The following is a 12635-nucleotide window of genomic DNA, read 5'->3' on the forward strand; positions in this document are numbered from 1 at the left end:
ATCAATAAAGCAATTGACTGAAATAAGACTCCTTATTGGACAAAAAAAATTAGGAAAACTTTGGGCATAGTGGATAGAGCACTGTGCCTGAAATCAGGAAAATCTAAGTTCAAATTTGTCCTCAGATACTTATTAGTTGTGTGGCCTTTGGTAAGTCACTTAACCCCCCCATGCAACAGTTCCTCATCTGTCAAATTAACTGGAGAAGGAAATGGTATATCATTACAGTATCTTTGTCAAGAAAACCCAAAATAGGATCATGAAGAATCAGACACAACTAAACAATAATAATCAGGAAAACTGAAAAGCAGTTTAGCAGAAATTAGATTTAGACAAAAATATAAGTCAATATCAAAATCTTATACCAAATGAAATACCTAAATATAAAAGGTCATATCATAAAAAAGCACTGAATGAAAGATACAGTGAGTAAGTGTGAAAAGAGATGAGACAATTTTCAAACAACAAATATAGGTGCTATAGACTACTTTTCCAAATAAGAAACAAAACTATGAGAAAATGCTATGAATTATTAGTAAGAGACAGGTAAATCTGAACCAAAAGACCCTGTGGTTTTACCTCATACCCAAAGATGAAAATGGTAACTGAAAAGTATCCTTAGAAAGTGGAGCATGACATAAACAATTGGTAGAGTTGTCCACTGTCTGACCTTTTAAAAAAAATACCTTGGAATTAAGCTTAAAGAGTTATTACTCTATATAGACTTATTCACCTACTGATACTGCTACTACTAATAAAAATGTCCTAAAAGTCTTAGTTAGTACAGTTTAGTTTAAAACTATAATGATTCTTAGAATACTCTATATAACTTAAGGAAATAAAACATAGAAAAAAGATCAATTACAATAGCAGCCTACAACTAGCCACACTTTGCCTTAGAACTGATTCTTGTATCAATTCTAGTGATTTAAAAAATATAAATAAAATAAACCTAGGCAAATGCAAGATTTATGCTTCATTCTGGAGACTGTAATGGTAAAGAAGTGATTATGAGGGAAAATATCATTTGAAAAGCCTACTCTGATCCTGCCCAATGGCCTCATCAAGAATGTCTTCGATGAACATGTAGATTACTCTTCATCTCCATATATGTGTGTATGTTTATATGTGCACAACTATATGAAAATAAACAAAAAAGGTCAGCACTTATTGATGCTGTTACTTCCCCTTTTTAGTAGTAATGACATATAAAAAAATTCCCACAACTTTATATAATGTTCTTCAAATACCTTAACCAACCAATACCTCAATATCCTCACAAATATATCCCCTCAGAAGAGCTAGGTAGCATAGTGGATAGAGTGCCAGGTTTGGAGTCAGGAGGACATGGGTTCAAATCTGGCCTCAGTTACTTCCTAGCTGTGGGACCCTGGGCAAGTCAGTTAACTCCAATTGCTTAATCCTTGCTCTTCTGTCTTAAGAGTTGATATTCTAAGTGTCAATTCTAAGATAGAAAGTAAGGATTAATAAATGAATCAATGAATGAATATTTCCCTTCCAATTTGAACTTGGTTTAGTTCAGTTGCTGTTCTCACATGTTTTCTCTAGTTTCTCTTCCATTTCTTCTAGAAGAATAACAAGGGCAGTGAGGACAAAAGTCCAGACGCATATACCTCAAACATATTTGATTGTGAAGAATTTAATGAATATCCTTGAAAGTCTTTTCCGTACTTTAAAAAAATCTAATCATTCATTCACTTCTGGGGGCAGAACCAAGATGGCGGAGTAAATCAGAATAGCTCTGTGCCACTATAAGAATCCTCTTGAACCAATATTAAAATATCACCACAAGATAAATATAGAAGTGAAAGAATTGATAATGAGACAAAGTGAAACAACTTTCAAGAAAAGAAAAACCCAAAAGGTAGGTAGAGAACATTGGGGCACTGGGTTGAGTGGTGCGCAGCGCCAGCAAGAGGCTGAAGCAAGGAGGGAAGAGCAAGCCAAGAGTAAGGCACACCGCCCCCTCCCCACATCTGCTGTCACAGGTTTGGAATCTAAGACTAAGGCAACATTCAGATCCTGAAATCCTGCCTGGGCAAATAGTGGACCAAGCAACCTATGTCCCTTGAAATTTCAAACCTGTGGAGAAGTCTGGAATCCCAGCCCAGGGCAATCTGAGCTGAAGTGGACTTTCCCTGTGGGCCCAGAGTGAAGCCAGAAATCCCAGTCTGGGATTGGGATGAGGACACAGTTCACACTTTTTGAGGTGGATGATAGTACTAAGGGGGAGCCCCTACCATGTTTATGCCTAAAGCTCAGGGTAGAGCTCTAGGGCAGGGAAATCAAGGGTGTACCAGATTAGAATTAGTACACAGTAAGACCAAAAATTTACACCTAAGCCGGGAGGCTACAATCTAAGTAGTTCCTAACCTGATCAAGATCAAAGTAAGACCAAAAGCTTACAACCAGGGGGCAGCTGGGTAGCTCAGTGGATTGAGGCTCAAGCCTGGAGACGGGAGGTCCTAGGTTCAAATCTGATCTCAGACACTTCCCAGCTGTGTGACCCTGGGCAAGTCACTTGACCCCCATTGCCTACCCTTACCAATCTTCTGCCTTGGAGCCAATACACAGTATTGACTCCAAGACGGAAGGTAAGGGTTTAAAAAAAAAAAAAGCTTACAACCAAGTCTAAAGCAAGTCTTTGAATTATCAGGATCTCAAGGGGTCAATTGAATCAGCAAGGGGAAGGGGGCTCTCAGAACTCTTAGATCTCAGAACATCATGTCATCCTCTAAAATCAAATCATTCAATTCATAAAGTAGTATTAAATAATGTCTAATATGGATGATACTGGAATTCTAAGTACAAAAGTGAGACAAGAGGTGCTTACTTATTGTCTCCTAGATATAACACAATTTTGAGAATGCAGGACAAGAATTAAGGTGTTTTATATAGGCAGTTACAAGAACTATAATGTAGCCATGGGTCAGTAGATTGTTAAACAAATTCTAGTAGCAAAAGTAATAATCATATGATTTATAGTGCTCTCAGCAAGAGGTTAAAAGTACAAATGTGTGTGTGTGTCAGTTATTGTGCACACATGTGAGCATGTTTGGAGGGGTATAAATGTGAGCATGTTTGGAGGGGTATAAGGTGAGAGTGGGGGGCTAGGGAGAGATACAAGTCATGTGCCAGAGCAGGAAAGCAGAGAACAAAATATCAGCTCCTCCCCACTCCAGGGTTTGTCCAAAAATTGAGTATGTCCAAAAACTGCCCCTCCTGAAGCACAGAGTCTTAGGGCTTTTATGGACCTTAGACTGGAACATCATTGTCTCCATTAGGTAAAAGCAAGCAGTGGAAGGGTAGATGGTAAGATGCCTGTTGTGACTAAGCCCTGGAATCCTAATCTGCTTCTAAATAAATTAATTCTTTTTTAATCAGTTTTTCTTAGTTGATATTCATGCCAACATTCAAATTTTCTTTCTTCCATAATTAGGCATCTTCAACTGCCTAACAGGCATCTGTAACTGGATGCCTTGAAGACTAGCATGCCTAAAATATAATTCATTATCTTTATCTCCAAACCATCCCCTATTCTTAAATTGTTGAAGGTACTTCCAATTACCCAGGTACAAAACCTAGGTGATATCCTCATCTTTTTACTTTTTTACTTTCTGTCAATCCACATAGTCTTACAATTGTCAAATCCTGTCATTTCTACCTTCTTAACACTGCTTATGGATGGCTCCTTTTTTTTCCTCTAATGTGGCCACTATACTGGCATAGGTCCCTCACCTCACACATCCAGTACTGTAGAACTATTTGATAGGCCAAAAGCCTACCCCCCTCTCCAGTCCCATTCCAGTATTTCCTACTAAAAATCTCCAGGCACTCTATTACCTCCAGAATCAATTGAAAAAAAATTCCTATTTGGCCATTAAACCCCTTCAAAACTTAGTTCTAAATTTACAATCTTTTACCTTGCTTCCTTCTGAGATCTATTGACACTGGCTTCCTTCCTGTTCATTGAATACTTTTATCTTCAACTCTAAGCCTTTTCATTAGCTTTCCCTAGGTCTGAAAAACTTTTAATTCTCACATCTGCCTCCTAGCTTTTGGCTCCTTTCAAGTCTCAGCTAAATTCTCATCTTTTGCACAAAGTCTCTCCTAGTCTTTCTTTTAACTTGAGTGTCTTCTCTCTGAGACTACTCAATTTATCCTGTATCTATATGTGTATACATATATATTGTTTCTATAGAGTTGTTTGCATTTTATTTAAGGGACATACTAATTTTTTCCTATAATACAAATATGGTATTGATAACTAAACCAGTGAGAGCCAAAACCTTTCCCTCAGTTCCACTTGGTTTCCCTTGATTTCTTGAAGTCTCAGCTGCAGCCCCACCTTCTATAAGAAGATTTTCCTGATGCCTTTTAATCCTAATGCCTTTCTTCTCCTGACTACATTCAAATTATTAGGCATATATCTTTATAATATGTAGATAAATGTTTTTTGCCCCACTAGACTCTAACCTCTTTGAAATCAGGACTGCTAACATTAACGGAATGATAACTCCTCTTCATTTATTTCTTTTCTTTTTTTTTTAAAGGAAGACATCTCATGTTTGTTTGTTCGTTTACTTATTTATTCATTCATTCATTCATTCATTTATTTATTTGCTGTGTGGCTCCTCCTCTTTATTTTTTTATTTAATAATTTTTATTTTCTAGAAAAGTTAACATAGTTCCATGATTCATGCTCTTACTATCCCCTTCACCCACCACCTCCCCCCTCCTTAGCCAATGCACATTTCCACTAGTTTTAACATGTGTCATTGATCAAGACCTATTTCCAAATTGTTGATCATTGCATTGCTGTGGTAGTTTGGAGTCTACATCCCCAATCATATCTGCATCAACCTATGTGTTCAAGTAGTTGCTTTTCTTCTGTGTTTCCATTCCTGCAATTCTTCCTCTGAATGTGGGTAGCGTTCTTTTCCATAAATCCCTCAGAATTGTCTTGGGTCACTGCATTGCTTCTAGTACAAAAGTCCATTAAATTCTATTTTACCACAGTGTATTGGTTTCTGTGTACAACATTCTTCTGGCTCTGCTCCTTTTGCTCTGCATCAATTCCTGGAGGTCTTTCCAGTTCACATGGAATTCCTCCAGTTTATTATTCCTTTGAGCACAATAGTATTCCATTACCAGCAAATACCATAATTTGTTCAGCCATTCCCCAATTGAAGAACATACCCTCATTTTCCAATTTTTTCCTACCACAAAAAGCGCAGCTATAAATATTTTTGTACAAGTCTGTTTATCTATGATCTCTTTGGGGTACAACCCCAGCAATGGTATGGCTGGATCAAAGGGCAGGCATTCTTTTATAGCCCTTTGAGCATAGTTCCAAATTGCCAGCCAGAATGGTTGGATCAGTTCACACCTCCACCAGCAATGCATTAATATCCCAGTTTTGCCACATCCCCTCCAGCACTCATTACTCTCTCCTCGCATCTTAGCAAATCTGCTATGTGTGAGGTAATACCTTAGAGTTGTTTTGATTTGCATTTCTCTAATTATTAGAGATTTAGAACACTTTCTCATGTGCTTATTAATAGTTTTGATTTCTTCATGTGAAAATTGCCTATTCATGTCCCTTGCCCATTTATCGATTGGGGAATTGCTTGATTTTTTAAACAATTGATTTAACTCCTTGTATATTTGAGTAATTAGACCCCTGTCAGAGTTTTTTGTTATGAAGATTTTTTTCCCAATTTATTGTTTCCCTTCTGATTTCGGTTGCATTGCTTTTGTTTGTACAAAAGCTTTTTAATGTAATATAATCAAAATTATTTATTTTACATTTTGTAATTTTCTCTAACTCTTGCTTGGTTTTAAAATCTTTTCTTTCCCAGATATCTGACAGTTATACTGTTCTGTGTGCTCTTAATTTTTTAGAGTTTCCCTCTTTATATTCAAGTCATTTACCCATTCTGAATTTATCTTGGTGTAGGGTGTGAGATGTTGATCTACACCTAATCTCTCCCATATTGTTTTCTAAATTTCCCAGCAGTTTTTGTCAAATGGTGGATTTTTGTCCCAAAAGTTGGGCTCTTTGGATTTATCATACACTATCTTGCAGACGTCACTTACCCCAAGTCTATTCCACTGATCCTCCCTTCTGTCTCTTAGCTAGTACCAAATCATTTTGATGACTGCTGCTTTATTGTATAGTTTAATATGTGGTACTACGAGGCCACCTTCCTTCACAATTTTTTTTCATTATTTCCCTTGATATTCTTGATCTTTTGTTATTCCAAATGAAATTTGTTATCGTTTTTTCTAATTCAGTAAAGAAGTTTTTTGGTAGTTTGATAGCTATGGCGCTAAATAGGTGAATTAATTTGGGTAGAATGGTCATTTTTATTATGTTACTTCATCCTACACATGAGCAATCAATGTTTTTCTAATTCTTTAGATCTAGTTTTAATTGTCTGGAAAGTGTTTTGTACTTGTTTTTGTATAATTCCTGTGTTGGTTTTGGTAGATAGATTCCTAGGTATTTTATATTGTCTAGGGTGATTTTAAATGGTGTTTCTCTTTCTACCTCTTGCTACTGTGATATGTTGGAAATATATAGAAATGCTGATGATTTATTTGCATTTATTTTGTGTCCTGACACTTTGCTAAAGTTGATTATTTCTATAAGCTTCTTAGTTGATTCTCTAGAATTTTTTAAATAGACCATCATATCATTTGCAAAGAGTGATAACTTAGTCTCCTCATTGCCCATTTTGATACCTTCAATTTCTTTTTCTTCTCTAACTGCTACTCTTAGTGTTTCTAGTACTATGTTCAATAATAGAGGTGATAATGGGCATCGTTGTTTCACTCCTGATCTTATTGGGAAGGCTTCTGATTTATCCCCATTTCATATGATGCTTGTTGATGGTTTAAGATACTGTTCATTATTTTTAGGAAAGATCCTTCTATTCCTATACTTTCCAGTATTTTCAATAGGAATGGATGCTGTATTTTGTCAAAGGCTTTTTCAGCATCTATTGAGATAATCATCTGATTTTTGTTTGTTAGATAGTTGATATGGTCAATTATGTGAATGGTTTTCCCAATGTTGAACAATCCTTGCATTCCTGATATAATTCCCACCTGATTATGGTGGATAATCCTTTTGATCACTTGCTGGAGTCTCTTTGCTAATATTCTATTTAAGATTTTTGCATCTATGTTCATTAGGGAAATTGGTCTGTAGTTTTCTTTCTCTGTTTTTTATCTACCTGTCTTTGGAATCAGTACCATATTTGTGTCATAAAAGGAATTTGGTAGGACTCCTACTTTGCTTATTATATCAAATAATTTGTATAGTATTGGGATTAGTTGTTCTTTGAAGGTTTGCTAAAATTCACTTGTGAATCCATCAGGCCCCGGCGATTTTTTCTTAGGGAGTTCTTTGATGGCTTGTTCAATTTCTTTTTCTGATATGGGATTATTTAGGTATTCTATTTCTTCTGCTGTTAATCTAAGCAATTTACATTTTTGTAAATATTCGTACATATCACTTAGATTGCTATATTTATTGCCACATACTTGGGCAAAATAGTTTTTAATGATTGCCTTAATTTCCTCTTCATTAGAGGTGATGTCTCCCTTTTCATCTTTGATACTGTCAATTTGGTTTTATTCTTTCCTTTTTTTAAAGATTGACGAGTATTTTGTCTATTTAATCTGTTTTTTCAAAATACCAGCTTCTAGTCTTATTTATTAATTCAATAGTTCTTTTACTTTCGATTTTATTAATTTCTCCCTTGGTTTTTAGTATTTCTAATATAGTTTTCATCTAGGGATTTTTAATTTGCTCTCTTTCAAGTTTTTTAAGTTCCAAGCCCAATTCATTAATCTCTGCCCTCCCTAATTTGTTAATATATGCACTCAAGGATATAAATTTCTCCCTGAGTACTGCCTTAGCTGCATCCCACAGAGTTTGGTAGGATGTCTCATCATTGTCATTCTCTTCAATGAAATAGTTGATTGTTTCTATGATTTCTTCTTTGACTAACTGGTTTTGGAGAATCATATTATTTAATTTCCAATTAGTTTTTGATTTTCCTGTCCAGGTGCCCTTACTAATTATTATGTTTATTGCATTATGATCTGAGAAGGTTACATTTATTATTTCTGCTCTTTTGCATTTGTTTGCAATATTTCTATGCCCTATTTCATGGTCAGTCTTTGTGAATGTACCATGTACAGCTGAAAAGAAGGTGTATTCCTTTTTGTTTCTATTTCTTTTTCTCCACACATCTATTAAATCTAATTTTTCTAGGATTTCATTCACCTCTATTTTCTCTTACTTATTTATTTTTAGGTTTGATTTATCTAGATCTGAAAGAGGAATATTTAGATCTCCCACTAGTATGGTTTTACTATCTATTTCCTTCTTGAGATCTGCCAGTTTCTCCTTTAGGAATTTGGATGCTATGCCATTTGGTACATACATGTTGAGCACTGTTATTTCCTCATTGTCTATACTGCCTTTTATCAGGATGTAATGACCTTCCCTGTCTTTTTTAATCATATCTATTTTTACTTTAGCTTTGTCAGAAATCATGATCGCCACTCCTGCCTTCTTTTTCTCATTTGAAGACCAAAAGATTTTGCTCAATCCCTTTACCTTAAACCTGTGTATTTCCACCCGCCACATATGTGTTTCTTGTAGACAACATATGGTAGGATTTTGGTTTCTAATCCACTCTGTTATTTGCTTCCCTTTTATGGGTGAGTTCATCCCATACACATTCAGAGTTATAATTATGAGTTGTGTATTCCCCAACATTTTGGTATCCTCCCCTAGTTCTACCCCTTCTTCTTACACTATTTCCTTTTAAACCAATAATTTGCTTTAAGCCAGTAAACCTTGTCCCCTCCCTTGATTTACTTCCCTTTCTACCCCTCCCTTATTATTCCCCTCTTTTTTATTTTTAAGGCCTAATGAATTCCTTCCCCTTTCTTCTCCCCTCTCTTTTTCGACCTCCCCATTCCCCTGCCCCCTTTGGTTTATCCCTTCTGACTTTCTCAGTAGGGTTAGATAGAGTTCCATATCCCAATGGATATAGCTACTCTTCCCTCTCAGGGTTAATTCCACTGAGGGTAAGGTTTAAATATTACCTCTTAATGCTCTCTTCCTCTCCTTCTTATAATAGTAATCATTCCCTCCCTTTCCCATGCCCTCTTTGTATGTAATAGAATATCCTATTTTTCTTATTCATTCAAGTTTCTCTTGGTGTCTTCTACTATTCATCCCTCTCTTTCTCACACCCTATATCATCTTAGACCATTTAGTACTCCAACCTTTCCCTATGAATAATTCTTCTAATTACTATAATACTGAATACTATAATAGCGATTAGAGTTCACTACAGAGAATTACATGTAACAATTCTCCACATAGGAATACAAATGATTAGATCTTATTGAATCCCTTAAAGAGGCAAATTTAAAAAATAAGAGTTTTCTTTCTTTCCCCTCTATTTCTTATTTACCTTTTCATGTTTCTCTTGATTTTTGTGGTTGGATATTGAACTTTCCATTTAGTCCTAGTCTTTTCTTTACAAATACTTGGAAATCTTCTATCTTGTTGAATACCCACACTTTCCCCTGGAAGTATATAGTCAGTTTTGATGGGTAGGTGATCCTTGGTTTTAGACCCAGTTCTCTTGCCTTTCTGAATATCATATTCCAAGCCTTGTGGTCTTTTAGTGTGGAGGCTGCCAGATCCTGTGTGATCCTGATTGGTGCTCCTTGATATCTGAATTGTCTCTTTCTGGCTTCTTGTAAAATTTTTTTTCTTTTACTTGATAGTTCTTGAATTTGGCTATTATATTTCTGGTGGTTGTCTTTTCAGGGTCTAGTGTAGAGGGTGATCTATGGATCCTTTCAATTTCTATATTGCCCTCTTGTTATAGAACTTCAGGGCAATTTTGCTGAATTATTTCTTTTAGTATGGAGTCCAAATTTCTATTAATTTCTGCTTTTTCAGGAAGACCAATGATTCTCAAATTGTCTCTTCTAGATCTTTTTTCTTGATCTGTCAATTTCTCAGTGAGATATTTCATGTTTCCTTCTATTTTATCACTCTTTTGACTTTGCTTTATTTGCTCTTGCTGTCTTGAGATATTGTTAGCTTCTAATTGCTCAATTCTAGCCTTTAGAGACTGGTTTTCCTTTTCAATCTGGTCACTTCTGGTCTTAAATTTACTTGCCTCACTTTCCAATTGTGAAATTCTGTCTTTTAAACTGTTATTTTCTTGCCAGATCTCTTCCATCTTTCTCATCATCTCAGATTTGAACTCTTCAAGAGTTTGTGACCAGTTTTCATTTTGGGGGGAAGGTTTGGATCTGATTATTTGTATGTTCTCCTCTGCTGTTTGCTCTGTTGTCTGGATTTTCTCTATGTAAAAGTTGTCAAGTGTTAAAGATGTCTTTGTGTTGCTCTTTCTCTTTTGGGGTTCTTGTGGATAGCTTGCCATTTTTAGCCCAGCACCCTCTCAGCTTTATCCTCACGGCCAGGGTCTGTCTGTACTCTTTAGGCTCCTAACGTCTCAGGTCTAGCTGTTCTCAGGGTCAAGCCTCCTGGTGGTCCCCTTGCTTGTTCCTCTGCCCAAAGCTCCTTTAACAGTCTCAGGGCATGGCTTCCACAGTCGTACACCCCTCTGCACTGGCTACCAACCCAAGGTCTGCGCCTGTGCTCAAGGTCTTTGTTCAAAGTTTATACATTTTTTAGCTTCTTGGGGTCTTAAGTCTTGCTGCTCTCAGGAGCAGGCCCTGGTGATCCCAGGTGGCTGTCAAGGACTTAATGAATGCCCCAAACTTGCTCTAACTCTTTAGGGTTGCCTTTGGCACTGTAGGAGGTGTGGGATGGGGGAGGGGATTGCTCAGCTTGCATTTTAGTGAGAGCTGTTTCACCCCCTTATATCATGGAAATGCCCTGATCCCATGAAATACCTTCAATGCTGCACCCTGTTGTGGGGTCCCTTCGTTCATCTGCATTTGTTTTTATGTCTTCTTGAGGAGTCCTATATGTGTGGGTTAGGAGAGGTCAAGCAGCTGCTTTTTACTCTGCCTCCATATTAACCTGGAAGCCCTCTTCATTTATTCCTAAGTTTAAGTTAAATTTCTAAGCTTAAAGTTGATGGAGGGAAATAAACTACAAAGCTAAACAATATCTAGATACTAAAACTAAGTTGTAGTATCTAGTTACCAGGTATTACTAATATATAGGAAATGTTATTATTTATCCTTTATTCATTAGTATACTTCCTACAACAATTATTCAAAGCCTTCTCTTCTTCCCACAAGAATCTGAAACTGTAGCAATTCACTTCACTCTCAAAAGGTAACATCTCTTACTTTACTGAGAGTATTAATATAATTAAATGTAAAGTTTCCTTAAGAACAAATTGCTAAGAGGCAGCTAAGAGGCTGCTTTTTAAGAAAGCCAAACCTAGAAATAAATGAGATTCAGAGTTCAAGTCTGGTTTCAGACACTTCCTAGCTGTGTGACTCTGGGCAAGTTACTTAACTTATTTTTTAAAAGTCCATTCAGTAAGTTCACTTATAACATTTTTGCCTTGGAACCAATACACAGTATTGATTCTAAGATGGAGATATGGGTTTAAAAAACAAAAACATTGCTAACAACATAATGTCCTTATTGCAACAACTGGCTCTCCAGAAAAAAAATTGTTTTGCAGAATATTTTTAGTTTAATCTATATTATTAACATTTTCTTCACCATTTTCTAAAGTCTATGTAACCAACAAAACAATAAATTTAGTCCCTGTTTGTGGAATTTACAGACTTCTGAAGTATAAATGCTTATAATGAAAATTTCACAATATGTTCTTGAACCGATATGAGCTGCCTCCAACATCTCTGTACTGTAACCATCATTTCCCACCAATGCCTATGCCCAGAGGAAGCATTTCTACCTTTGCCCTAAATATGATCCCTTCTGATATCTTTCATGATCTTGCTTCATCATTTCTCTACCTGACTTCTTTAATGTATCTTGAATCATCTACAGGCTCCTGTGGGACAGCTTGGTGTTACAATGGATATAGCACTGGGCCTGGAATCAGGAAGACCTGAGTTCCAAATCTAGCCTCAGATACATGCTAGCTGTGTGGCCTTGAGAAAGTCATTTAACCTTACTTTACTTCAGTTTCCTCATCTATAAAATGAGCTGGAGAAGGAAATGGCAAACCATTAAAGTATCAGTGCCAAGAAAATCCATTCCACTAAATCACAAACATGTTCAGGTTTCCTTCATCATTAAACAAAAACTTTCCCTCGAACTTGATATTGATTCAAATTATAAGGATATCTATTTATTTCCCTTTATTATCAAATTTAGATATACTATGTCCCTTCCTCACTAATCATTCATTTTTCAATCTCTTACCCAAACATTTTTAACTAGCATAGGAAAAGTTATCTTCATAGTCAGATAATGACCTAAATACTCAAATCAAATCAATGTGTTTTTTCTTCCTCTATCCTTGGACTTTCATGCTGTATCTGACATTACTGTCCATTCCCTTGATTGTTTCATTTCTTGATTTACCTAACAACTCTCTCTCTTGGTTTTATAC

The 12635-nt window shown here is 36.0% G+C and overlaps 1 protein-coding gene across 1 annotated transcript in view; it reads right to left on the reverse strand.

The window, feature by feature from the left end:
- The window catches only part of NBEA (neurobeachin), an 800789-nt gene that overhangs the window by 550032 nt on the left and 238122 nt on the right, over nucleotides 1-12635 (reverse strand). The window lies entirely within an intron of this gene.

This window comes from Gracilinanus agilis, chromosome 3 (assembly GCF_016433145.1).
Source record: "Gracilinanus agilis isolate LMUSP501 chromosome 3, AgileGrace, whole genome shotgun sequence".
Taxonomy (NCBI): Eukaryota; Metazoa; Chordata; class Mammalia; order Didelphimorphia; family Didelphidae; genus Gracilinanus; species Gracilinanus agilis.